The sequence below is a fragment of the Tiliqua scincoides genome, chromosome 16 (assembly GCF_035046505.1).
Source record: "Tiliqua scincoides isolate rTilSci1 chromosome 16, rTilSci1.hap2, whole genome shotgun sequence".
NCBI lineage: Eukaryota > Metazoa > Chordata > Lepidosauria > Squamata > Scincidae > Tiliqua > Tiliqua scincoides.
In genome coordinates this window covers 1,662,221-1,672,817 of record NC_089836.1, presented here as the reverse complement: position 1 = coordinate 1,672,817, position 10,597 = coordinate 1,662,221, and positions in this window count along the sequence as shown.

Here is a 10,597-nt window from a genome sequence, read left to right as displayed (position 1 = left end):
CCTTGGTGCTCTAGAGGGGGTGCAGGGGGTCCTTTGCACCCAGTGCCAGGGTCCCGTGGGGTGCCCAATTCCCCTGAAGTCATGCACCTGGGTGTGTGGCTGCTGCTGCTGCTGCTAGAGGCAGAGGGGACGGCTGCACCCAGTGGGTCCTGCCAGGCCACCTGCAACGCTTGTCTTGACGCACCTGCCCAGACTGAGGGGGGAGAGCTTCCAGCAGGCGGGAGTTGCGACAAGTAAAACTTGGGCACAGGGCCCATGAGAGGGGGGCACAGGGGGTCATTTTTACCTGGGCCCAGGGTCCAAGAGGGGGCCCAGGAGTCAAAGGAGGGGCCCCAAGTTTCCTGAGATCTTACCTTTCCAATCTCACCCAGACTCACTGCCTGTGTGGGCACCACATGGCAGCAACAATGGCCACAAGCCATGTCAGAATGCCAGGTGCAAGGGAGGGCACCAGGATGAGGTCTCTTGTTATCTGGTGTGCTCCCTGGGGCATTTGGTGGGCCGCTGTGAGATACAGGAAGCTGGACTAGATGGGCCTGTGGCCTGATCCAGTGGGGCTGTTCTTATGTTCTTATGTACCCACCAGGCCCAGGAATGCATGCATTCTGGGAGGAAGCTGTCCTGCTACAATAGCTCTTTGGCTTGTGGATGCACTTATCCTGAAGGAGTGTGTACAGGGTTGTCTCCTGAAGCCTTTCCCATAACTGGATGTAGCCACAAGGCAGTGGAGGTTTTCAACCGTATTGGCCTCTGCCTTTCCATTGGACCATTTCAGCGACGTGGAGAGGGGGGATTTGCTGCATGGGTAACAGTCTATCCTCCATATCTACTTGACCCAGGCTTCGCACACTGGAGAGGATGCTCTGTTCCAGAACACTATTCAGAGTGCGATACCATAGTCTTCCGAGACTGAAGGATGCCAACAAGAGTGTACAGGGACACAGCTGCAGGGCTACAGTTGCTGCATGTGTACATTTTGGTGCACACAGGACACTTTCTATGTGAACCAAAATACAATGATGCTTACTTTCTGCAACAATCCTGTCCAACTTTCCAGCACCAGTGCAGTCGCAATGCAGCCCCAAGGTAAGGGAACAAATGTGCCCCTACCTTGAGGAGGACTCTGTGACTGCCTCCCTACCACAGGATGCAGCGCATGCCCCATTGGCACTGCTGCACCGGCCCTTGAAAATTGGATAGGATTGGGCCCTCAATCAGCTACAAACCTCCAGGGTAATCTCAGCAGGGATTGCAGAAGCAGCCCCTCCTAGAACTGTCCCCAATGCCATCTCCTGTGCTTCAGATGTACCCTGAATCCAGGGTAACTTTGCCAGGATGTAGCCGCTGAGCGTTCACTGAGGTATCTCAGATAGACTCTGATGTCCCACTGAGAAGTGTCCAGGAAAGGAGCTAATGCCATCCAGAGCAGAATCGCCAGCCACATGTGTGTGCCTCAGTGTTGAAACTGTCCTCTCAGGGACTGATTAACCACATGCAATGAAGTGTGCGGTCTTTGCGGGGGGAAGCCTTCTGCCAGAAGTCCAGAATTGGGCCACCTCACTCCACGTGTTGTGCAGTCCTATGATTTTGTTGGTCAGGTGACCGACTTGCTTTTCGGGCCCAATCTGCACCTCTCCAGAGTCACTCTATAGGCTGGTTACCACTTGCAGGGAAGGAACAGTGTAGTGCGCACCAAGGCCCTCTGCAGTCCTTAAAGGCCAATGCACTTGTGGGCTCAATCCTCTGCATGCTTCCTCAGAAGTACTGTGTTCAATGGGGCTTGTTCCCAGGAAAGGGTGGACAGGATTGCACCCCAAGTGTCATCCTGTATCTGGGTGGGGGACTGTAGTCCAGGAAAAGCATGTACTGGAAATAAAGGTGCCAAGAAGGTGCCACAGGACCCTTGCTCTGGCTACTACCTGCCAAATGCTCCCCCAGCCCCTCCAGGCTGAAAATAAAAGGACCCCCTTTGACCGAGGCATTTGTGTTCCGGTTGCACGAGCCCCCCAGCTTCCCAGCAACCGTTGACAGTGACCTGCTCCTGGGGTAAGGGTAGCAAGAAGCTCCCCTGCTACAGGGCGCCGAAGGGGGCATGGCGGTGCCAATCCCTGTCACATGTGAGGGCACCCGCAACCCATCTTTTTCCTCCCAGGATGCTTTTGAAGGTGCAAAGCACCCTTTCCTTTGTTCCATCTCCAGCATTAGACCCCCCCAAGCCAGCATTTGTCGCTCTTTACTCTTCCTTTCCGTTCCTCAGCTAGGAAAGGGCTTTTCTTCTCCCTGAACGGAATCTAAATGAGCCAGAGCTTCTCAAGATGAAGGACTAGGGAAGAGAGGACACTGTTTGTCTACGGCTGGGGCCCTTGTTTTCAGGGGCTGTTCAGAAGAATTGTTGCGTGTGTGCGTCTGAAAAAGATGGATTGCCAGGAAATTAAATGCAGAGTTTAACTGAGAAATAATCATTTTCTATGGAAGCTAATGACTCCTCTGGAGGCCAGGACCAAGATTTATTGACCCAAGAGGTTAATATTGATCAAAGCCATGGCAAAGAAAATATTAGACTTTGAAGTCAGAATAATCTTGATATTGAAGTCTAGCCACTGACAGGGCAGGGTAATATATTGGCTTGTCAGCACTGAGAGCTCTGCACGCATAATGGTCATGGGTGTTTAGTATGTTTCCCATGTCTCTCCTCCTCGTCCCAGCTCTCATACTCCAGTTCAGTCCTTCTCCTGCTCAGCTGAGCAGCCCCTGCTTCATTGGCTAAAAGGGGCCTCTCGCCAACTGCACAACACCACAAAATCCAAACACATCTGGGACCCTCTCAGTTTTAAAACATTGCCAGTTAATTTTCTGACCTGAATTTTGGTCAGGCTTTCTACTAAAATGGCAACCTTTTGGGCACCATAGACTGGGCATGTTCACGTTCTTCCCTTTCACCTCTGCCCCCCAGACGCAGATCTTCCCCATCCTTCCTTCCTTGCTGTTTGATGTGACTAATCTGCTTCCTCCAAAAACCGTGAGGAAGAATGAGAAAAACGATCTTGTGTTATGGAAAGCTGTGGGAATATGTGCTTAGAAGGAGCCCTGGTAATGATCTTCAGCCTTTTTCATGCCACGATCCCAATCAATCACTCAGGTATGAGACTGGGGACCCATCATTGATCCCGCCCCCTCCTGGAAACCTATTTGCCCACCCTGTCCACTTCCTGCCTCCATAATGACTTCCCAGCATTGTTTACTGTAACCAAAAATTCTTATTAGACGGAGCAGAAAAAAATGACCCTGAAGCCTGGCACTAGTGAAAGCTATTTTAGCACAATTGCTGAGAACCTGAGCAGAACTGGGACACCATCTCCTGGTAACTGAAGGGGTACACTGGATGCCTCCCCCTGTATCTGGTGGTGCTCCAGTCCAGTGGTCTCCAACCTTTTCCATTCCCGTAAGTTGCCACGGGACCCACAACCCCATGAGATCAGATCCCCCACAGGCTGAAAAACACTGCCTTAAAGGGTTGATAAGGTCACTTTTGATCTTAATCAAGTCTTGCTCAAGTCTTCTGCCAATGTTTGGTCAGACCTTCATGTCGAAATGTAACCACCTCCCACCTCCAAGGCCTCTTGGTTGACCCCCTGATCTGCAGTCCTTTTCTCCCAACACACCTCTGCTGCCCCTTATCACTTGATAGAATACACAGGAGAGATACTTGCATTTTTTGGCATTTAATTTTTAACAAAACATGCTGCACTGAAAATCAGAGCTCTTATATACAGTCTGTATTCAGTTCTCTTGCTGCATATTTATTTTCAAAGATGTGCCAAGAAAAGGGAAATTGAACAAAGTTAGAGGTTCACACAGTTTCTTACATCTGGTCCATAGGAAAGCATTCCCTGCATCAAAACTGCCATTTGTTTGAATCACACAGCTCCTGGTTTTCCTGGATATCACTCACACACACACTCTGCATTCTGCAGACCTGTACACCAGTGGTTTTCACACATTTAGCATCGGGACCCACTTTTTAGAATGAGAATCTGTCAGGACCTACCAGAAGTGGTCATGACCAGAAGTGACATCATCAGGCAGGAAAATTTTTAACAATCCTAGGCTGCAATCCTACCCACACTTACCCAGGAGTAAGACCTCCTGCAGCCTGCTGCAGCCCTACATTGTTCAAAGTAAGTGGGAAGCACTGCTCCTACCCTGCTTAGCAACAGGATCCATGGGATTGGGATCCAGTTAACATGAACTGGTGGGTCGGTCGTGACCCACCAGTTTGAGAGCCACTGGTATGTGGGTAATGAGCACGTGACCTTTCTGTCCACACTACAGAAAAATCTTGGACAAAAGTGTCTGCATTTTGAAATCATATTTCAGATAAAGGGTAATCTACCTGTAGTGTGTAGGTAGAGTATTTATTGACTGTTCTTTCTAGCCTGGATCCAATATTTCCTTGAGTTCAAGGACTTGATCTTGGATCAATTGTCTTTCCGGACAAGAACTCTGTGGGCTGTGCTTCTTCAAGTCAGCTTTTATCCTCTTTAGGACTTTGTTCCCTCTTCCAGGGCTATGTGTTCCTGTGACCATCTTGGTCTTTGCCTCCAGGAGAGCCTAAACTGTCTTTGATCACTTCTGAAACTTAGGAAAATTCATCAGGCTGCACAGAGAGGGTACAGGATCACACAGACACAAAGCACCTCCTTCCTCTGTGAGTTTCCTGATTTCCATTGCCTGTCTGATCAAGAGCCACACATGCCCCAGAGTTTCTGTCCTTCAAATGTCAGGCTTGGTGTTGGCTGTGCTTCAACAAGTTTCCAAATTGGAATCAATGAGCATCTGGTAGGTGCTAAGAATGGCTTTTGTGGCTTTGTTATGCAAATCTGTATGTCAGATCTTGGCTGAAATAGCTGGGGGGGGGAATGCAAGCTGATCCAGCAGACATCCAATTGTTGGAATGCACTACTCCCCCCTTCCCAGCATCTTGCCTACAGCCGTCCTCTGCTGATTTTGTTGTGGGAAAAACCACTTGGTAGCTGAGTGGAAGCCCTGCCAGCCTCCTCCAGAAGTGGGGGTCCAAGTGTCTCTGGCACAGGATTCTCCAATAATAATGAGGGTGTGTTATTTGTTTTTACAGACACATTTTCATCCATGCAATATTCTAGCTCTCCAGTCTCGGGGAACAAGAGTTGCTCTGGTGGAGGTGGAAAGTCTTTTAGGGTGGAGTGAGCAGAATCCTCCCCTTTTTCACTCAGGTCATCAGGGGGTGCAGGAAGGTTGTCACTTGGGAAGGAGGCATCCGGAGAGGGCAGATCAGCACTCCCGTAAGTCAGCACCTCATCAACAGGAGACTGGATATCATCCTCCATTTCAGGCAGAAGTTCATTGCCAGCAAATACTAGACTAGCTTTGCTTTTTAAGCTTTGGACTTGAAATTCCTGCCCAGTGTTGAGCAAGCTCAAATGAGGCACCCTCATCTCAGACTCCTTTGCTTTCTGGCTCTTGGTAGCAGAAATATCTTGATTTTTTTTAGCTCCTTCCTCCATTGTTTTAGCACAGGACAAACTGGCAACAGCCTGTTCACAACCCATCAATTCTTCTGCAACTTGGGCAGTGGTTTCTTCCAGCCTGCGGGAGACCTGGGCGTCCTCAGCAGAATGTTCCATGTGACTCACTCTGCTGTCTAGAACAGACAGGTCTTTGGAGCAATGCGAAGGTGTTAAGGGAAATTGCTGTACCTGGTCCCTGGGTAGCAAAACAATGTCTTGGACCTGATCACTGATGGAATCTCTGTTTTTTTCATGTGCACATTCAATAAGCTGAGTGTCAGTATCTGGATAAGATCTGTGTTGCCCATTGTTGGCATCTCTCTTGGCTGTGCCAGTGGGAGATGTGGTGCTTTGCTTTCTTCTGTTCTCAGTGCGCTGGACGGCAGCACTGCCCAATGACTCAGCAGATGTTGACTGGGGCCTTCCCTGAAATACCACCTTGTTCACACTGCTGTTTTCCGCACATGGCAGCAAGGCCAAAGTGTTCAGAAATCCGGCATTCTGTCTGCCAGGAGACATATCTGCCTGCAAGGAAAGAGATCCTCCTGCCCAAGGTGAATTTAATCTTGGCATCCCATTGAGTGATAACACTGCAGCATCAGACTGGTAGGTGCCCGTGTCATCGAGGGGCTTCTCCTGGCTGTGAAAGACTGGATTGTCCACCTGTGAATCATCACCACAAGAGATGCCCAGGGCCAGTGGCAATGAATTTTCCTCACTTATCTGTGGGATTATTGCAGGTGCGTCCGGGAAATTGGCACCAGCAATACCACAGCTCTCGTGCAGAGGTTCCTGGAAGACAAATTCATCTGGGAGGCTGACGTCTGTGGCCTGGCTGGCCTCAGCTTCCAAATCGGAGGCTGAAGGGGAGCTCCCAGAGATACTGATGAGGATCGCGTGAGCCTTGTGGAATTCAGAATCAGATTGGAGGCTCCTCATCTCTGGAGACAAGCAAGTAAAGGATGCTTCAGAAGCCAGACTCTCCAAGGACATATTAGTAGCCGATTCCTTGTTAAAGAAAGCACGACGCTGATCTTTTTTAGGATGTGTCATCAAACCAGGATCCTCTTTGTGCTCTTCCTCTTCTCGATCTAGGAATAAAACACAGATTTCTGATATTGTTTCATTTTCAGCTCTCACTGATCAGCTATTTGTAGAGCTGCCAACTCCTTAGGCTTCTCCGGGGGCTACACTGGCTGCCCATTCGTTTCCGGGCCCAATTCAAGGTGCTGGTTTTGACCTTTAAAGCCCTATACTGCTCTGGGCCAGGGTATCTTAGAGACTGCCTACTTCTGCGCAATCCGGCTCGTTCTCTTAGGTAATCAGAGAAGGCCTTTTTGCAAGTGCTGCCGCCTAAGGAAGTACATGGGGCGGCGGCAAGAAATAGGGCCTTCTCAGTAGTGGCACCAACGTTATGGAACTCCCTTCCCCTTGACTTGAGAATGGCTCCCTCTCTTGAAACTTCAGCGAGCGAGGCCTGAAGACCCTTCTGTTTAAACAAGCCTTCTGAGTTCATGGCCTTTTTAACATCTTTTAGTATTTTTTACAGGCCTGATTCCTCTATGATCTGCTGCTTTATGCTCTTTTTATCTGACTGTTTTTATGGTATCTGTTAATGTGTTTTTAATATGTTTTTTATCTGTTGGTTAAATTATGTTTTTAATCTGTTTTTAACATGTTGTAAGGCGCTCTGGGTCCCTGTTAGGGAGAAGGGTGGAATATAAATAAAGTTTATTATTATTATTAGGCTGCAAAAACACACACTTGTTTTTTCTCTGCAAGCAAGCCTCGCTGGATGCAGTGGAGCCTGCAGTGTGATCCTAGCACGTCTGTTCAGAAGCCGGGCTCTTGTTCCCTGCATGATAGGGAGGAACCGAACAGAGAAAACCCTTTTTGAACAGCTGTAGCTCCATGACTGGAAAAGTGGCACCTTTTACGCGCAGGAGTCTCTGATGGGAAAGGAGGAAGTCACTCCAGGCGACAGAGAGAAAAGTGTTCGGCTGTGATATTGCAACTCTATTACTGGATGCTTCACTCCTTTCCTCTGAGGGCTCTTTGTATCTTAAAACTTCTGCTGTGCAATCTGTGCTGGGCATCTGTCCAGGAAAAGGCTGCCTAGCCAGCAATCTCAGATTCACACTATGAAGGGCAGAAGGTCTGGTTGAGGTTGAGCCTTGCCTGGAAAAACTAAGCAGGAGCAGGCTGCCTGGATGGGAGACCAGGAGGCCACTGAGAGATCTATGTGGAGGAGTCAGCTGGCCCAGAAATGGATGACATCTCTGAGAAATCAGTCTGAAGCTGGTCGCAGCTGCCTGTTGAATCCTGGAAAGCGCAAGAGCTGTGCAGCAAAGGATGACGACTGCACGATGAAGAAGGAATGGAGGTTCTATGAGATTTTCTCATGGACTGAAGCTTGTAAAAAACCGCACTGAAAGGATGGGTTCAGCCTGCCTATGTAACCCCCCTTGAGTCTATTGAGAAAGGCAGTATATAAATGTAATAAATAAATAATAAAGTGAGGGTTCTGCTCCGCAATCCAAATCTTGCTAAAATGCAGATCGGTTACATGATTTTTCAGTTATTGTTCTGTCTGGAGATGGTAAAAAGATTTAGAAAACAACCACTAGCAAGAGAGAGGCTGAGTTCACTCTAGGGCAGTGGTTCCCAACCTTTAGGAACCCGCAGACCACTGAGGCAAAAATTGGAACTGTTTTGAATCACACGTGGCTGTGGGGGATCTGCTCTCCACCCTTTCTGGTGGTCTGTCTCCCAAGTGCTTCCCCCACAGAGAGGACGGAAAATGGACCGCCCACAGCCACAGCTGACGCTTCAGTGGTTGTGGCTGTGGGCAGTCCATTCTCTGCCCTCGCTGGTGGTCTGTGGGAGATACTGGAAGTGATCAAAGGTGATTTTTTTGCCCTGAGACCTCAAGGACCACTTCTCAGGGTCTCGCACTTTTTGCTTTGCAGTGCAAAGGACTTTTTGCTTTGCAGTGCAAACTAGACGGGACCACAGGTTAGGAACCTAGTCCTATGACCACAGGTTAGGAACCAGTGCTGTAGGGACACCACTGAACTCGTCGTCCCCCCCAACGAATCCCAGTGAATCTCCAATTCATGCTGGATTGACATGTTTTGATTGGGGTTGAATTGGCTTTGGGATGAAGAACAACCTGCGGAATGTGTAAGCCTGGAATGTTTTTCTGAATATAATTATGACGTACATCTGCTCAGGACCTTTGGGACATACTGTAAAGTTTGTGTATCTTTTAATAACCACCACAATAACTGATTGTGGTACAATCTGGATTGACTTTTATGGTATAACAGATACTTCATTAGGTAAAAATGATGCAAAATGAAGGGAGCGATATAGAATGATAATTGCTGTCATAATACATGTAATTTCCATAGACAAGGCACACACCAGGCTATATAAATTACATAAAACGTCACATCTATAAGGCCTGGATGCACTTGTTATAAGTTGAGTGGGAAGAAAGAAGAATTATGAATGCGGATAAACCAAGAAACAAAAATCATTCTGTCCAGGCTTGTCTCCAGCTGATATATGTGGATTTCTCCCCCCCCTTACAAAAGAAGAATGTTCTCTCTCAAATTATGTTGAAAATATCTCCAAAGAAGGATTGTTCCAGAACAACACAATCCAAATAAGTTATGATTTTGTTCTGTGGAAACCACGTAATCATATTCCATCATAAACCTCTGGACCAGTTTATACATCTCGGATCCTGGGTGATTTACACTGCAGGGATGTGGGGCAGGACGTTTTAGCGACGTTTAGCTTTTGCTGCGCGATTGAAGTGGCTGCAGCAAATAGGACAAATAATAGCTGTGGATCTGATTTATTCCCTCCTTGAGGAGCATTTCAGAAAAGCATAACGTACAGCCAGATCCTATCAAGCACTGCGCCCTGTGCACCAGCTGGGACAAGGCTGTTCTGGAGAGATCAGTAAAAGAAAACACCTGCCTTGTATTGGTCTCTGAATGGTCCCCCCCAGGGCTCTGAACTGCAATGGGAGATCAGACTCGGGATGGGGGCTTGGGATACAGCAGCAGTCACTGCTGCCAAGATCTACCTGTCCCACCCCCAATCCAACCTTTGTCGCACCCCAGCCCGATATCCACCCCAATTCATTCCCATTGCCAGCAGAAGCCCACTGGTGGCCAGACTATGGGGCACCACTGGCAGTGTGGGGTCTTCCAGGGCTTGCACTCTGCAGACAAGCAGAGAGGCTGTCATTCCAGTATACCCCTCACAGGATGCTCAGGAAACAACCCCATTTGCATGGCTTGAAATAACTGCAGGGCGCCAAATCTTTTGACTGAGAATCTGCATCAGGAAGGCGAGTCTCAACTTAAGGGTGTCAGTGCTGGTCTACTTCCTACCAGACGCTCTGTCTTCCCAGATGCCACACACCCTCCCTTCTTCAGAGCCCCTTTCTTCAGTGGCAGTGCAGCCTCAGGAACCGGAGTTGGAGCTCAACATGATCTCCTTTGGTCAGGAGCTTCCTGACCGGACATCTCCCCATGGCCCTGTGTATTCCCCATGGCCCTGTGTATTCATGCACACCTGTGCCTGAGTGGATGTGCCCTTCCAGAAGCCCTTTCCCCCTCCCCATGCCATGGTTACCTGCAGTCCTCATCATGTTTCCAGCCTCTGGCGGTGGACTTGTGGCTCGTTCCCTCTGAGAGTGCAGATTCTCCACTGTCATGTCAAGTAGCTCCATGCATGGAGCTTCCGGCCTGAATTTCTGCTCTGGGTGTCCCCCTGCTGCCTCCATCCTTGGTGACAATATTTCCCCTCTCTCCACGTGGAGGCTGCAAATAATTGAACATCAGTTAGTGCTGAGTGTGCCCTGCTTTGCAAAGTCACAACAACAAGATCTGGGATCCTGGTCTCAAAATACCCACATATTGGAGGCAATGGAGGGAGGGAAGAGGAAAGGGGCATAGAGAAAGAAGAGGCACCTTCTGTGGACTTAGCCCCCTGACAGAATGGCCTCCAGCCTGAGGGGTAGAGTCAAGGAC